The sequence below is a fragment of the Mustela lutreola genome, chromosome 4 (genome assembly GCF_030435805.1).
Source record: "Mustela lutreola isolate mMusLut2 chromosome 4, mMusLut2.pri, whole genome shotgun sequence".
NCBI lineage: Eukaryota > Metazoa > Chordata > Mammalia > Carnivora > Mustelidae > Mustela > Mustela lutreola.
This window is the reverse complement of record NC_081293.1, coordinates 29,410,511-29,428,869: the sequence shown is the minus strand read 5'-3', so window position 1 is coordinate 29,428,869 and position 18,359 is coordinate 29,410,511. Positions and strand designations below refer to the sequence as shown.

The window sequence follows — 18,359 nt, the reverse complement described above, 5'->3', positions numbered from 1 at the left end:
CTATCTATAATGATTTTCACACTTAAGTATATGAATCACCATCATACAAAGTTTGTTAACTATAGATTCTGTGGCCCTGGGTAAAGCTCTTGAATCACCATTTTAATCAACCCAGATAATATGATCTGTGAATAGATCCAAACTTCATGAATCATTGGATCACTATAAATTATTAGATACTTTACTTATATAAAACATACAAACAGGGATGCATGGGTCCTCAGCTGATTAAGCAGTCAACTCTTGATTTTGGCTCAGGTTATAATATTGGGGTCCTGAGATCCAGCCCAGCATGGGGTTCTGCATTCAGCAGGGAATCTGCCTGAGGATTCTCTCTCCCCCTCTCAAATAAATTAATAACTCTTAAAAAAAAAAAAAAAAAGCTGCCCTCGGTCCCTAGTGATAAACAGCAAGTGCTCAAAGTAAGGTCAAGCAGAAAAGAAGGTGCTAAAAATATACCTGGCCTTCCAACACTGGTTTCTAATTGTTATATAAAGCCCCAGATTTCCCTGTTTTACTCTTCCTACTCTAATATAATAGCTTTCTTTTCTGTGAACTCTTCTAACCTACTGTGTCTACTGTAATTTATAGTAATATAAAGTCTTGAATCCAGAAACAATTCTGGTCCATATAGCTCACTGTAATAGAAACTGACTTCATAAAAATGTCATTTGGAATTCTAAGTAAATGCACATGACTGAGTGGATGCTAGGAATCCCCACTCCAATCTTAAACTTGTAAAAATGTTGTACAAATAAATCAAGGAATATTAGCTAATCTTGAAATGAAAGGAAATCCCTGAATAGTAGCAATAAATAGGATTTAAAATTGGAATGATAATTTAATGGAATCAAGAGAAACTGGATAAGCCACTGGCCTGAAGGGTGGGAACTGGGGGCTACATCTTATCTTGTACTAGAAATCCCAGAGGCTGCTCCATACCTAAAACAGGAAATTTTTGAAGCACTTATTCATGTCTTTTGCCTATTTTAAGATCATATTCTCTTTTTTTTCTTACTGACTATCAGAAATATTTTATATAATCTGCATGCAAACCTTTTTGTTTGGATTGCATATATATGTATGTGTGTGTGTGTGTGTATACACACATATATATATATATATGATATTAGGATATATATATGATCTCCAATATCTTCTCTAAGTTTGTGACTTGCCTTTCCACTCTTGTATGGCATCTTTTTTTTTTTTAATTTAATGAACTTGTTGAGTGACATGAAGTCCAATTGATCAATCTTTTTTTTCAGGGTTAATGATTTTTATGTTCTATTTACAACATCTTTGCCTACTTCAAATCATAAGCATCTGCCGTTTTCTTCTGAAGCATTTTTGTTTTACCTTACACATTTTGGCCCGTGATTTCTCTTGAATTAACATTTTTGTTCATATTGTGAAGTGTGGTTCAAACAAAAATATTAAAAGCAGCCAAATTAAAAAATACTTTACCTTCAAAACAGTGACCATATTACATATTTGACTTATCTGTGCAACCTACGAAAATTAGAAGATAATGAAATGACATTTTTCGACTTAACTTTATTTTCTAGCAGTATGATTGTTATTTATTGAGATATGATTTTCTTCATATGAATGAATCCTTATTGTAATTTAATGAGCTTCTTTTCTAATTATTTTTTCAATTGAGCCAAAATTGCATAACATAAAACTAGCTATTTTAAAAATTTACAATTCAGTGGCATTTAATACATTCACAATGTTGTGCGACCATCATCACTATCTAATTCCAGTAGATTTTCACCCTAGAAGGAAACCCCATATCCATTTAGTAGTCATTCTCCATTCCCCCCTCTCCCCAGGCCCTAGAAACCACTAATCTTCCTGTCCCTGTGGATTTACCTATTCTGGGCATTCCATATAAATGGAACCACATAATATGTGATCCACTGTAATTGACTTCTTTTACTTATCATAATGTTTTCAAAGTTCATCCATGTTGTGTCATATATGGCTACTTATTCCAGCATAGAGAAATACATTTCTTTTTATTTACATACTTATTTATTTATTTATTTATATTATTATTTATTAATTTATACATTTTATTTACACAATTCATCCTTTATTTACACAGTTCATCCTTTCATGTACATTTGGACTGCTTCCATGTTATGACTATTGTCAATAGTCAATAGTGTTGCTATGAACATTTCTATACAAGCATTTGTTTTTAAGAACACCTGTTTACAATTTGAAGAATACCTGTTTTTAGTCTGTTGGGGTATATAATTAGGAGTGGAATTGCTGAGTCATATAGTAATTTTTATGTTTAACTTTTTGAGGATATGAGCTTCTTGAATTTGTGGGATTTCCTTTATAATTGTCTTCAAAAATTGTTATATTCTCTCCTCTTTTTCAGATATTCCAATTTTAGGTATAATAAAAGTTGACTGTATCCCATATGTCCTTGTATTCCTTCTTCACCGTATTTTTTATTCCTTATGCTTTGTTTTGGATATTTTGTATTAATCTGGCCACAAGTTAATTAATCCTGTTTTTTGTTTTGTTTTGCTGTAAGTTGTCTGCGGTTAAACACATCCAGTGGGTTCTTAATTTCAGATATGTTTGCACTTCCAGACTGTCCATTTGATTTTTGTAAAACAGATTTTTTTTCTTCTTCTTCTTTTTTTTTTCAAAGAGGAAGAAAAATAGAGGGGTGAGGAGGAGCAGAGGGAGAGGGAGAGAGAGAATCTTAAGCAGGCTCATCATCTGGTGTGGAGTCCAATCTCACAACCCTGAAATCATAAGCTGAGCCAAAATCAGATACTTAGCCAACCGAGCTACCCAGGCACGCCTGTAAAATGGATTTCAATTCTCTGTTAAAATTCTCTACTTTTCTCTGCTTTTCATCTTTTATTCATATTTTCCTCTGTTTTCTTGAACATATTGCTCAGACTTATTTAAATTTCCTTGTCTGATAGCTTCAATGCCAGGTATGTGCATGCAATTTAGTTCTACTTTTTAGCATGCTTCATAATTTTCCAGTGGATCTTGGAGGTTGTGAATGAAAAATTTTATAGGATATGGATGAGTTGTTATTCTCCAAAGACAGTTATGTTTTCTTCTGGAAAGAATACAGAATAGCAGAAGATCACCTTGATTCTGTTTAAGGCTTTTGTAGTTTTGGTCTTTCATATTTGCCCTTACTTCTATGATACTGTCTTTACTTCTAAGACATAATCATTACTCTCAGGATATAAGCCTTGTAGAGTCACAACTAAAAACCAGGCAGCTTTATTAAAGCCCCTACACACTGGCAGGACATGAGCTCCAATCTGTCTCTATGGATGCTGAAATCTCTGGATGCTGAAATCTTTGTTCAGCACTTTAGACTCTCAGCTCCTAGTTTTTGCTTGGGTTCTAGGCAGGTCTCATCATTTGTACATAGAGCTGAAGAGGTGGCCCATGACTTGTGGAAAACTTGCATTCATATTTTTGGGCTCCTTCTCTGTGTTTTGCTTTTCTCTGGAATTTCACCCTTTAATGCCCAGCCACTCTGATGGTCCCAAATTCTGACTCTGAATCCCCAGCCCAACAAGAATAATACTTATGCTTAAACTCTATTTTCCTAGGCTGTAATCTGGAAAATGTCCTTAGAGAAAAATCTAGGGATGATAAAGATATGGTGTTCACTTCATGAATTTCCTGTCTTTTAAGGATATTAGCCCCTCAAGTCTCCCTTTGTTGTTATACTGTAGTGCCTTCAAAAGGTTAAATTTTTAGAGTTGGTTTTGGTAGGAGGGTCGGTTCAATACAAACTACTCTATCATGACCAGATTAGAATTTTTCAACAAAAAAGTTACCAAATATTAAGAGAACAATTATATATCCCTATATTAACTATATTTTAGCAAAGAATAGAAAAAGAAGGAAAACTGTTCAAACCATTTTATAATAGAACTCTAATTTTTTTTTTTTTAAGATTTTATTTATTTATTTGACAGAGAGAGAGTACAAGCACGGGGTGAGCAGGGAGGGGGAGACCCAGGTTCCCGCTGAGCAAAGAACCTGACATGGGGCATGATTCCAGGACCCTAGGATCATGACCTGAGCTGAAGACAGCCACTTAACCCACTGAGCCACCCAGGTGACTCTAGAACTCTGATTCTTTCTTTCTTTCTTTTTTTTTTTTTTTTTAAGATTTTTTATTTATTTGTTTGACAGAGAGAGATCACAAGTAGGCAGAGAGGCAGAGAGAGAGAGAAGAGGAAGCAGGCTCCCCGCTGAGCAGAGAGCCCGACGCGGGGCTCAATCCCAGAACCCCGAGATCATGACCTGAACCGAAGGCAGCGGCTTAACCCACTGAGCCACCCCAGGCGCCCAGAACTCTGATTCTAAAAGCAGTAAAATATAGTACAAGAAAACAATATTGTAGAATCTAGGTTATGAATATGGAAACAAAAATTTTAAAGTGAAATATTAGCAAACAAAATTCAACAATGTATTAAAAAATACTTCAGTCTAGATAGGGTTTATCCCATAAATATAAGGATCATTCAGTATCAAAAACTGTCCATATAATACACTATTTTAACATATTAAAGAAGAAAACCCACAGGATCGTCTTGATAGATACAGTAAATAAGTTGGATTAAATCTGATAATTTTCATTACTTAAAAAAAATAAAATAAAACCACTCTTTAATTGACTGGAAAGGCATTATCTTCTTAGCTTGATAAAGACCATCTACTAAAATCCAGAAAAAAACACATTTATGGTAAAACTAAGCCGTTCCCACTCAAGTCAAGAACGGACAAGGATGCCTTCTATCTCTAATAACATTTAATACTGTACTGAAGGTCCTAACTAGTTCAAAGAGTCAAAATTAAAAAGAAAAGTACATAATTATTGGAAAGAAAGACACAAATATATTGTTATTTACAATAGAGAATCTAAAAAAAATCATAAGAAAAATTTGGAACCTAGTGAAAAAATTGATCATGGTGGCTACTTAAAAGATGAACATAAGATATCTATAGTGTTCTCAAATACTAAAAATACCTAATTAGAAAATGTATTAAAAATATGACTTTCACAATAGTAGCAAAACTATAAGATCCTTGGGAATAAATCTACCCAAATGTACAGGAAATATTTGAAGAAATTTATGAAATCAGATTTCTAATTCAGATTCATAAATAATAATATATTCAAGTAGAATTAGACCTAAGTATTAAAAAAAAACTTTAAAAATCTAAGAAAAAAATCAATTATTTTGCCCTTATAATAAGAAATGTTTTTCATTATATTGCTGAGAAGACAAATGAAATTGATTCATATGTAACACTATACATAGATCTTAAAAACACGTTGAGGAAAGAAAGTAATATGCAGAATAAGCATTCTTTTCACTTTATATTTATGTAATTTTTAAAAAGATTTTATTTACTTATTTGAGAGAGAGAGAGAGAACAGGAGGGTGTGGGAGAGGGAGGCGAGGGAGAGAGAGTCTTAAGCAAACTCCATGCTGGAGAGCCTAAAACGGGCTAGATCTCATGAGCTTGAGATCACAACCTGACCCAACATTATGAATAATATTTTAATTTAAAAAACATTATGAATAATATTAAAGAGTTAGAATGCTTAACTGACTGTGCCACCCAGGTGCTCCTATATTTATGTAATTTTATATAATTTTCAATTATGTAACTTACGTGAACAATACAAAACAATACAAAAGATAGTTTACAGATTCGCCTGGCTTTAGTAAAAATATAAAAATAAATGTAGAACAGCAGCATGCAATCTAAAGTTAAGTAAGTGGTTATCTCTGGAATCAAAGAGAACATTTAGACTTTAATTTCATATCTGTGATGTTTTGTTTTATAAAAACATCATAAGCAAATCTCAAAATATATTAATACTTATTAATTATGAACATAGATACACTAATGTTTTCTTATAATTATTTCTGCTGCCATTTCTGTTTTTTTTTAAATATTTTTATTTATTCATTTACTTATTTATTTATTCATTTGGCACAGAGAGAGATCACAAGTAGGCAGAGAGGCAAGCAGAGAGAGACAAGGAAGTGGGCTCTGCGCCAAGCAGAGAGCTGGACACGGGGCTCGATCCCAGAACCCCAAGACCATTACCTGAGTCGAAGGCAGAGGCCCCAACCCACTGAGCACCCCAGGCGCCCCCATTTCTGGTTACTTATAAAACAAGACAGGAGGATAACCCTATGGATGACCCATTAAATGTAACCAACCACCTTCTCACCTCAGAAAAAGAATCAGTAGAGAGTCTCCTTTAATCAAACTTCTACACAAAAATTTTAAAGATAAAGAAAACAAGCAAACAAAACCCAGGACAAATTGAAATAGAAACATTGCAGGAAATGGGTCCTTTTCTAAAGGTAGAAAGGAGGACTGACAATTGATGCCCAGTGTTAGCATTTTCTTCCCTGGGAGCTAGGGGTGGCCAATTTCACTGAGTGCCAATTTCATTATGGGCTAAAAACAGGAAAGTCATGAGTTCAATTAGAATTTGGTTGAAGCATCATTAAAATTAAGCTGTTTTGCCTGCTACTAATTTCATTCTTGGCCACTAGGATGGTTACTTATTTGTTTGTCTCAGTGAAGAGAGAAAGTGCTGCTGGCAGAGTAGATGAAATTGAAATACACAAGAGAAAAGAATGGTCATGTGCTAATGAACAAGAGAGAGCTAGTCCTGCAGAGGTTCTCAGCACAATCTTCTCACTGCAAATTTATTTTCTAAATTTGATGACAGTCTGAGTGCAGAATTGCACAAATACCTAGGGTTTCTGTTTCCCTTTTTCCAGTTGTGCTGGGTAGTTTTCTCACTTTAGAATTGGAAGGGCTGCATGGTCCTAAGGATCTTCTCATTTACAGACTTGGAAACTGAGACCCAGAAAGGGTAAATCATTGGTCCAAGGTCATACAACTCATTACTGGGCCTCCTTCCAAACTCTCTGAAAATAATTCCATGTTCTACTTCTAAAATTATTCCACCCCTATTAAAAAGGCAGCTTTTAAAAGGCACCCTTGACACACCATAGCCTCTCTTGGCCACAAGAAAGACCTTGGCAATGGGGTGGCAAGTGAGCTCATTTGAACAGGGGAGGTAATTCCTGGCATCATCTGTGTCTCTGGACTTACTTCAGCTTCCCCATATGTCCCTTATACACTCAGGTTCCAGAGCCTGAAGAAGACATGGCTACTTCCTTTTTCCTTTATGAAGGACAATGGGGGAGCCCCCAGGAACAATGCTGCTTTATTGTCATGTTAGTAGATATACCGGAGCAGTTTACTCTCCGTAACAAACCTCTCTCCCTTATACATAGAACCCACTGTGTCTGCCAAGCACATTTTCATCTGTAATCTCATTTGAGCCTCAACATTTTCCTGATACAAGTAAGTCAGGCCCTATTATCCCAATTTTCCAGAAAGGCAAGCTGACATGCAAAAAAGAGTATACTGAATTGACACCAGAGACCAGGGATCACCTTGGGATGCCCACTTTGAATTCTGGTTGCTAGCCATTCCCTGGGTCCTCCTTGCCCTGATACAGCCTTCCTCCCACGTTGTATCAAGTCTGAGAGATACAGAATAACCAGCACTGGTGCTTCCCTGGGAATCATGAGGCTGTGTGAGAAGGGAGAGGCAGGAGAAGTGAAGGGAGTATAATCTTTTTCAAAGGATGCATAAGGAAAGCCAGTAGAGGTAGCATGATAAAACTTGAACTAATGAAGTCTCATGGGATTCTGGTCAGAAGAAAAATGTATATAGCCCAGTGGTTTCCACAATCCTGCTTCTTTATAATCACCTGAAATTACTTTCTATTTATTTGGTTTTGTTTTTAAATAGGTACTAGATTCACAGGGTTCAGAAATCAAAAGGAACAAAGGGTATGTGATGAAAAGACTCTCTCCTACCTCTAAGTCCTCGTAACTCTACTCTCTCCCTGGGAAGCAAAAAACATTATGAATAATATTAAACAAAGCATATGTTTACCTCCCCTGCCCACACACATTTTTATACAAAAGGTAGTATTCTAGATTGTTGTTGACTTTTCTTTTCTCACCTAAATAATATATTTGGGGAATTGTATCATATTAGTATACAAAGAACTTCCTCTTACTTTTTTAGCTATATAGTGTTATACCATGCATATACCATGATTTTCATTTAACCTATTTTTCCTAATAAACCATTAAATTATTTTTAATCTTTTGTTATTACAAACAAAGCTGCAATAAATAACTGTGCAATGGATGTCTAAGAGAACTGAGTTTTGGTCTAAGCTCTTATACTATGCAGTCAAGTGGCCTTGAGCAATCAGTTAGTATTCTGACCTTTTAAAAACAGAAAGAATCTTAATGACCATTTGGTCTAGTATTTTCCCAAACCATGTTCATGAAACACTAGTCCCAAAGGGTGCACACCCTGGAAATTGATAATACAAACTAGATTCTGAGCAGGAAGCCCAATGTAGGGCTGGATCCTGGGGTCCTGGGATCATGACTTGAGCTGAAGACAGATGCTTAACCAATTGAGCCACCCAGGCGCCCAGGGAAATTAACTTTAAGGAGGGTAAGCTTTTGCAAGATAGAAAAGGGAAAGAAAGACATCTGAAGGAGAAGAATAGCACCACAGGAACGTCCAGGCTCTGGAAAAAGAATCATTGCCCTAACTGGAGTGTGGCATTCCCTGGAGAGGAATGGAGAGGGGTAAATCTGGAAAGTTAAGTGGCATCCAGACTATGATAAATTCTGCATGTCATTCTAAATTGTTGACATCATGCAACTAATGAATCATTGAATACTATACCAAAGACTAACGATATTCTATATGTTGGTTAACTGAATTTAAATTTAAAAAAAAGAAAAAGAAATAAGTAAAAATATACTAAAAAAAGAAAAATAAAATAAAACAAAATGTTGACATTACCAAGGAGAAAATGAGAAGTTATCTTTAGAATGTAATCACCATGACAGCAAGTCCTTCTGTCTGTCTGCTTTCTATTGTATTCCTAGTGTCTATCACATGTCTGGCACATAGTAAGGGTTCAATAAATAGCTACTAAGTGAATCACTGTTTTTAAATGTAAGAATGATATGATCAGACTGTGTTTTAGAAAAGTAACTGGTGATGGTGATGAGAAGGGTTTGGGAAGTAAAACAGACAAGAGGCAGGGAGACCAGTTAGTAGATTACTGACAGTTTAGATTTGACTCAATAGGACAGGTACACACTGTTCTTAATTAAGGAATTTTGCTGAATAGAATTTAAATAATTGAATGCTAATAACAACTACATTTTCCTCAAAAATACTAGTATGCAGGGGTATTCAACAAATATTTATAAATTTAATGTAGAAAAGCCATTAATTCTACATTATCTAATCTGCTTTGTTGACTGAGTGATCAAAATATGCAATGATTATGATATGAAAACTGCTGTAAATGATTAGTTTACTTTGGAGAATAATAATCTCTATGATGTACACAAAATAGTTATTCCTTTCTTGCAGTGATGGCTGGTTTACATGGTTCTTTATGAGATCCAAGTACTTGAGGATGCTGAGGATGCAAACAAGCAAACAAACAGATCGAGTTTTAAATCCTAAGCCTTGCCTATCTCATTAGTAAAAAGGGGATAAGAGTACCAACCCTCCTTGGTGGTTATGAGGATTAAATGAGATGATAAACATGAGGACAAGGCATATAATAAAGTATGTGAAAATGCAGCTATTAATTCCATCAGGAGGAAGGCAAAGGGCTGGTTCTGTAAGTAAAAACAACTTAGGGGCACCTGGGTAGCTTAGTCAATTAGGCATCTGACTCTTGATTTCCAGTCAGGTCATGATCTCAGGGTTGTGAGATCGAACTCCACATCAGGCTCTGAGCTGGGCATGGATCCTGTTTAAGATTCTCTCTACTCTCATGCACAAACAACAAACAAACTTAGGAAAGGTTAACCTGAAGTAATAGGGGAATTTTAGTGTTTGAAATTTTGGAAGCTGAAGAGATTCACACTAAATCTTGCTATTCACATCTTATTTCTTAATGCCCCTTCTTGCACCAGGTTGGAAAGGTATTTGATGATCTTTCCAACAAAGTCAAGCATTTTAATGAAAATTGTAAAAGAGTAAAAATGTGGTTGTAAATGGTTGTAAGGAATTAAGACTGCCTACAAGATTTGTGGAGTCTAGTGCAAATTGAAAATGAAAGACCCATTGTTTAAAAATCATCAAGGATTTCAACAGTGACACAGAACATTAAACCAAAAGCAAGGCCCTCTGAGCCCTGAGCCCTGAGTACTGCATAGGTCACAAAGCAATGAAGCCACCCCTGTAAAGAATAAACCATGCTGGCATTCCAGTGGTAAAGATCACATCTAAAGCTCTAAAAGCACAAGCATAGGATTCTTGGCAATGAGTATTCAAAAAGTGTGTCAATTGACTATGAAGGTTCTGGGGTCTTGAGGTACATGGCATTAAGGAGCTGGCCACAATGCCAGCTGGCCCTGAGATGCTGGTTGGTGGCTAACTGACATTAGAAGAGTTGGCACTAACTGCTTTTGAAAGCTGCATGAAATATAATAATTTCCTGCCTCCTTGATTTTTCACATGCTAGTTAATTAAGTTACCACTTGAGGTCAGAAAGTAAGCCACTGATTGGATTTTTAAAAAACTATCCTAGAACATGTAAAACTTTTATTCTGGACTACCTGAGGTGGGTGCATTTCTAGCTAAGGTGAGGAGGTGGAATTTCTCCCCAAATCCAGCACCTCCTAATGTGCATATTAAAGGCAGGCTTAGACTTGGGAAAGAAAACTGGTCACATTTTAAGGGGTAAATTTGTTTTTAGCATTCTCACTTTTCATCTCCCTGTCACTGTCCTCCTAGTGAATGCTAACAAAAAGAAAAGCCCTTTTAGAAAACACATCATAAATAGTTTTAAGATTTAAATCTACTAGGGGCGCCTGAGTGGCTCAGTGAGTTAAAGCCTCTGCCTTCGGCTCAGGTCATGATCTCAGGGTCCTGGGATCAAGTCCCCCATCGGGCTCTCTGCTCAGCAGGGAGCCTGCTTCCTCCTCTCTCTCTGCCTGCCTTTTTGCCTACTTGTGATCTCTATCAAATAAACAAATAAACTCTTAAAAAAAATAAGATTTAAATCTACTAGAGACAAAAGATGCAGACAGCAAGCACCCTTGGACATTGTTACTTCCCTATTGTTTCCATTTTCCTATTTTTGTCCTGTTCTTGTTCTGCTCCCTTCTCTTCTACGTCACCTCCTTATTTACGTCAATCCAGTGTAAACGTAATACCTGATTACAAAGTACCTCATTGTGTCACCACAGAACTGATTAGACAGTGGACCAATCTTATTTCCAATCCACTTACAGATGCCTATTTTACCCTTTGGGTGGAATACAAAAAAGCAGCATCATTATTATATTGACATTTGACAATTACTTATCTTGTTTCTATTTAGAATTGTATCTAGAACTAAAATGGAGTCTAGAGATGACTCTGCTTAAGCACTTAATTTTGCAGGTTAATTACAACCTCAGAGAGATAACCTGTCCGGGGTAAACCCATGCACTGGTGGAGAGCAGGACTCACAGTGTAAACCAGTAAACTGTACCATGGGACTAAACAGAAAGAGCACAGAGCTGTCAACTAGCAGGTACTCAATAAGTATGTTGTCCAACTTGAGTAAAAAATGCAGGAAGACATGAAATTCTAGAAATCTAGGTTCTTATAAAGCCTCCACTATTAACTAAATATACTACCTGATTAATTATTGTAATTAATAATAAATATGAATCGTAGTAAAAATAATAGAGATATATTATAATAATAAAGATACAAAAAGAATTATAAGAAAGATAAAAATAAATTGACTGTAGTAAAAGTAAAGATAAGCTGATTAAATGACTTAATTTTTTACAAACTCTTTTTTCATCATCTACAAAATAAAATAATACTGCTTTGACCAAAAGCATAGTTCCGGGAATAATACTCAATATATGTGCTAGAACATAATTCTTATTAATTATATAACAATTTTAACTTTGGCCAGACTGTTGAAAAGTTTAAAAGTATTGTATTTAAGGTTATTCTTTTCCAGAGAACCTGAAAACCATCTTGTTATCTAACACTGTGGCCTTGGAGCAGCATATTTTACCCTCAGGGGCGAGTTGTGATATAGAACAGACCTGAACTGTCTCCCCACAGTCCTCTATAAGGGTGTGCTTCAAGAATAAAGCATGTATTTTATGGTGTAATCAGGGAAGGTCTCTGAAAAGCAGCCCTGTATTATTATTGTACCACTTTTCCCCTAGTGGAGACAGATTCACGTTCAAAATTTACCAAATGTCTTCCATTTACAATGGTCTGTGTTTGGTATTAGGTTGTACCACACAAAATTGTCTTTCTGGTGGGTAAAGAACAGTCGAATGTTGACAATTTCATATGGCTCAGCCTAATACTTTTACATGTTATCTCCCTTTTCTCTGACAATTATCCTACAAGGTAGATGATGTTACCCTCATTTTACAGGTGAAGAAATGAAGCCTCAGAAAAATTAAAGTGATTTTCCTAAGGCTCTAAAACTTGTCAACAGCAGATCATAGAAGCCTAGTGTCTCTGGAGGTCAAGTAGGATGCTACTTCTTCCATACTACAAAACAATACATACATTTAAAAGACAGTGATTCAGGTAGGCCACTGGGAAGACTGAGTGGGCTGAGAAGCTCTAAAAGTCTTCAAAGAAGTTGAGAAGTAGAGAAATGAAGTAAAATAACAATTATTTACAAAAATGTATCAGTTCCCTTCCTCTTGGAGACAGTAAAATTGTAGCTTCAACAGTGTGTGTGCCTTGGGCAGAGAGCACAGTAGGCAAGCAACAGCTACCATATGACTTGTTCCAGGAGGCGGTAAATGACTACAATTTGACTAAATGGAGGTAGAGATAGTACCAAGGAGAAAGAAGGGGACATAATGAGAATGGGCTAGAGTCAAGAGGATTTTCCTATCTGCTAAACTCACTCACAGTTATAGCTCTTGAAAAGCTGAAGTTGAACACAGAAGAACTAAGCAGAAAGCAATTATTAATCGAATAAATTCTAAGGTTGTGTCACATTAATCAGCAGCTTTTTGTAATTTGTCCACTAAACATCTGATATATGGGTTATGCATGTTCTGTTAATTAAAATTTTTAGTACAATTGTAGTAAAAATGCTTTGTCTTCACAGATGCTCCCAGAAGTCTTAGAAGGAGAATGTCCCAGAAATATCCCATGAATCTATGAGGAAGAAATTCATAAAATTGTATGGATCATGATCTTTTACAAATATTTCACTGCCTTTTTTTTTTTTCTCTCACACCCAAATAACAGTCCAGGAAAAATGAAATAAGATAAAACAAAATGTCTTCAGACAACCATGTGTGTCTTTTCTGTGTGCCTTCTCCATTTCTCTACAGTGATTTAACGAACATTAATCACATAAAAAAATTATTTCTCTACAGTGATTTAACGAACGTTAATCACATAAAAAAATTATATCACAAAAAAAAGAAATTCATAAAATTGTATGGATCATGATCTTTTACAAATATTTCACTGCCTTTTTTTTTTTTCTCTCTCACACCCAAATAACAGTCCAGGAAAAATGAAATAAGATAAAACAAAATGTCTTCAGACAGCCATGTGTGTCTTTTCTGTGTGCCTTCTCCATTTCTCTACAGTGATTTAACGAACGTTAATCACATAAAAAAAATTATATGAAATAATAGAGGAGAGACTAAGAAAGACTTCTCTTTCCTAGTACCCATACTCTTTTCTGCCTCTTGTTACACAAGAATAAGTTAATTTACATTATGATTGTTGGACCTTTACATGTTCTACTTCGAAGCTTTTAAATGAGGACTTGGGGGCATGAGAGTCAGTAGTGTGGTATGAGGGCAGGAGGAAGCCATGCTCAAGCCTAGTTCTTAACATAAGGGTCTTTGGATTCCATATGAGATCCATGGATGGGCTTCAAGGGATCCATAAAAAAACCTTGAAATCCTATGTAAAATTGTGTGTGCTTCCTGCATATACACATCCATTTTTTTCCAAGAAAATCAATAGTTTTCATCAGAATTGTAAAAGGATTGATTACTTTAAAAGGAAACTTAAACCCAAAGAAATAGCACTAGAGATTTGGTGCCTCTGATTATGTGGATAAGGATCTGCAAAAGCTCTTAAAATCTGGAGGTTGTTCCTGGGATTTCGAGTTCCATGAGCCCATAGACTGCCTACTCACTAGCTTGGTTTTCTTAAGTGAAGAAAGGTTGCTGCTGCTGGTGATGCTACCAATTTTGCCCTGCCTGGAACAGAGGCTTTATGCTCTCTTTATGGCCTCGGCTCTTAATGAAATAAAAGTTCCCCCATGCCACTGGGAAATCACCATCTCTTCACTCAGGGCATGTCAAATATCCAGAAGGGCATTTTCCAAACTCAGATGGCCATCTTCCTTTTCACTCCCCTCCTAGCCTGTTAGGCTAAGACCAAGTTTACAGAATTACCCACCCAGAAGAGGAAATGCAAATGTTAAAGTGCTCATAATGTTTGGCTACATTTTTCATGTGATTCGCATTAAAGCATCTTATGTAAAAGCTGAGCAAGCACTAAAACAAGTATACTAATTACAGTGTAAAGGAATTTTTAAGAATTATAGAATATGTGAATTCCTTGACTTCTATAGGCCAAGTTTGGAACTCTAACAGAAGTGTTTGTTGGTGGCAGTGCTTTTTTTACTCTTTGTTTCCTTTTATTTATATGAAATGAAGTGGGAATAGAGTGGGGGGGGGAGGAAAAATGACAGGAAACAGCTATCCACCTCCGCACCAAAATACCAGCAGAAAACCACAGTTATGCCGCCATCTAACAATATATTCTGTTTAAGAAACTCCCTGATCCCAGAAACAGCCATGTAACTCTAGACAATAATGAAATTATATCCTGCACATGCTCAAACCCATCCTCCATAGTTTCCAATGACATAAATTTTTTTGTTGATGTTCTTTGCTTTCTTGAATTCTCTGAGGAGATTTTGTTTTAGAAAAGAGCCCAACTTTGGCTTTCAGAGAAGGTGGGGATGGTGATAATGGGGGTCACAGATGTGGTAATATAAGTTTATCAGGACCTCTAGTTTCAATACCATTAATTGGGAGCTGGGATAGATGTGCCTGACCATTCCTTATCAAAGAGAGGAGAAAGCAGCTGCTTTTTTTTTTTTTTTTAAGATTTATTTATTTATCTATTTGACAGACAGAGATCACAAGTAGGCAGAGAGGCAGGCAGAGAGAGAGAGGAGGAAGCAGGCTCCCTGCTGAGCAGAGAGCCCGATGCGGGGCTCAATCCCAGGACCCTAGGATCATGACCTGGGCCGAAGGCAGCGGCTTAACCCACTGAGCCATCCAGGCACCCCAGCAGCTGCTTTTCTTAAAGAGAACAAATGTCGTTAGGGTGAATGATTCCTGCAGAACAATCAACATTTCCTGTGTGACAGTAACTGGCCTCATTGTTAATGTGTCATCAAGCAACCAGTCATTTCTAAACTTAAGAGAAAGGGTTTAAGCTGCTCTTGGAATCATAAAAGTGCATTCAATTCTACTTTGCGAACCTACAAACGGTGAGTGTCCCCTGTTTGATTTTTTCCAAGAAAAAGATAAATACTAAATAATGATAATAACAATAACTTTTGTACTGACATTGTTTCAAAAGTGTGGCTCACAAAGATCATCTGAGATGAGAACATAGAATAGATTACCAGAAATTGAAAATTAGAGATGATGTAGACTATCTCCATGATTTTCCCAGATACTATTAAGGTAGGTTTTGCCCCTGGAAATCAGAGATCTGATGGTGGTAACCATAATGATGGTTCTATGAGATTCTAGGATCCAGTCACCTGTGAGGTTGCCATGTTCTGTAATCCTAGAATCCAAATTCTCAAGGGAATATAACCAACACTCCATGTAATCTGAGGAATACAATCAAACAGATGTGATTACTGAACAAAGTAAGCCTGAAAGTCAAACATTCACATTGAGGTAATACAGCTCTCAAAGAGATCAAATGACACCAGAGACAAATGTATCAAGTTGTTGTGGCAACTGATCCAAAGTGTGGTCCAGCTGTTCCCAGTCTGTTTTCCCAACATCAGAGACTATTCACTCAATGCAAACCATAAAAATACCTCCTTGCTCATAAAAAAAGACATTCTCTGACTTTCACGCCAGATTGTTCATCTCCTCAGGCCATGGTCTGCCTTTCCCCATTCTTCTGTTCATCAGTTCAGGATTTGGGAAGAATCCTGCCAACAATTACTCTTGGGTTCCTTAATTTGATAGAAAGTCAGGTGACGTCAGAAGTGCAGGGAGGCATGCGACTCATCCATCCACAGCCTCACACAAACTCAGTTCTCCTTTTCTAGGCCCACGTCTCTGAACCAGGTGTTTACACTCATCCTGTCTGGGCAAATGCTTTCATAGTACCTTCAAGGGGAAGATGATTTATTTTTTTTTCTCTATAAAATAGATTATGAAATACACCTATTAAAAAAAACTAGTGAGGGAAACAGTATAGTGATAGAGTTAGAACTCTTCTCTGTGAACAGACCCTTGTTAAATCCTGGATCATCATTTATTAGCTGTGAGTACTTAGACAAGTTACCTGCTCTCTCGTTGTCTTGTCAGGGCAATACTCAGACTTCAATGTGCATATGAAACACCTGGGACCTTATTAGAATGCAGATTCCCATTCAGTAACAGGCCTGTGTTGAGGCCCAAGAGTCTAAATTTCTAACAACTCCCCTCCCTGTAGATGCTAATGCTGCTGATCTGGACCACACTTTGAATAGCAAGGTAGTCAGGTCTTTTGGGATTTAATTTTATATAAAGCAGCTAAAACAATGTTTGGCAGATGGAAGACTTTCAGTTAGTGTTCTTCCTTTTCATTTTCATCATCCTCACCCCACACAATATATCACATAAATCACTATATAGAGAGCTTTAGTTTCTCTGAGGATTTGCAGTTTGAGACAGCCAAAACAGAATTCTAATAACATAAAATCTTTCATTCATTTCTTCTAAATGAAAAGACACATGGAAAGGAAAAATGGTCAGGTTGGTTGTGAGTCTTGGAAAGTCCTGACCAGATGGTGGCTGTACTTTGGGTCATAGCGGCCTTTCTGACAACAGACACTGAGAAGATGAGGAAACACAGGAAAATGTGGGAATGGCAATCACATCTCCCATTTAGCTTCAGAACATTTGTAATATAACACAATTTAAAGCTTTTTCATGTCTCTTGCCAAAGAAGGAAGTTCTTTGGAGATTGTGTATATATATACATATATATATATATATATTTTCATCTCAAGTAGTATGCATTAAAGTCAAGAATATGTATGGAGGGAAATAGTAATTTCAAAAAGTCTCCGTTCCACTCATGTGCTATGCGGATGAATCATCTTGAAAGATTCTACAACATACTAAACATTTAGAAATGTGAATTCTATAAAAGTAATAAGTAATCATCACGATCCAAACTTACTAAACACTCGTGATTGTAAGTATTAACACTAAATGCTTTACATGCAGCATCGCATCTATCTTCACAGCAATCCTACATGGTAGGGAAAACTACATGACATCTATGACATCTCAGACCCACCCCCATCTTGGAGACACTGATCTAGCTGTTCCCTCTACCTGGAACATACTTCCTCAGGGTATCTGCTTAGCTGGCTCCCTCACTTCTCTCACATCTTTGCTCTGTCACTTTCTCAAAGATCCCCCTACTGAACACTGTGGCCAGTCCTCCTCCCTCCAGCACTTCCTTTGTTCCTTTAAATCTACTTAAGACTCAGTGTAGTCACATGATAAATAATGCTAGAGGCTGAATTTAAAACCAGAGATTCTGACTCCATGCTAGTCCAAAACTTGTTTAACAGAGGAGTAAAGATAGCGAGGGTCAGGAATTCCTAAGTCTAAGCTGGCATCATCCACACCCGTCCATTTCCCACGAAGTTGCTGACTAGCACTTCCCCAGGGTGGGCTCCAGGGTGACTGAGACAAGGATGATTAGGATGTGGCACAAAGAATAAAGGGGGTGATCTTGGGATTTCAAGCCCAGCAAGTCTCTAAAAGCAGCCTATTTAATACACATACATTCAGCAGATGCCCTTGATGTAATGCATATAATGTGCTAGGGCAGCTTTAATGAATGGCAGATGTTATTAGCTATGCACGGGGGCCTGGACGAGTGTTTCCCCAACTTTTCATCCTCAGGCAAAGGAG

At 36.6% G+C, this 18,359-nt stretch overlaps 1 protein-coding gene and 1 long non-coding RNA gene across 2 annotated transcripts in view; one reads left to right on the top strand and one right to left on the bottom strand.

The window, feature by feature from the left end:
- The window catches only part of LOC131828568 (uncharacterized), a 50,239-nt gene extending 36,625 nt beyond the window's left edge, over positions 1-13,614 (top strand). The window contains exon 4 of the long non-coding RNA XR_009352498.1: positions 13,265-13,614. This is a non-coding gene — a long non-coding RNA (uncharacterized LOC131828568). The remainder of the gene's footprint in view (positions 1-13,264) is intronic.
- The window catches only part of HPSE2 (heparanase 2 (inactive)), a 693,243-nt gene that overhangs the window by 190,454 nt on the left and 484,430 nt on the right, over positions 1-18,359 (bottom strand). The window lies entirely within an intron of this gene.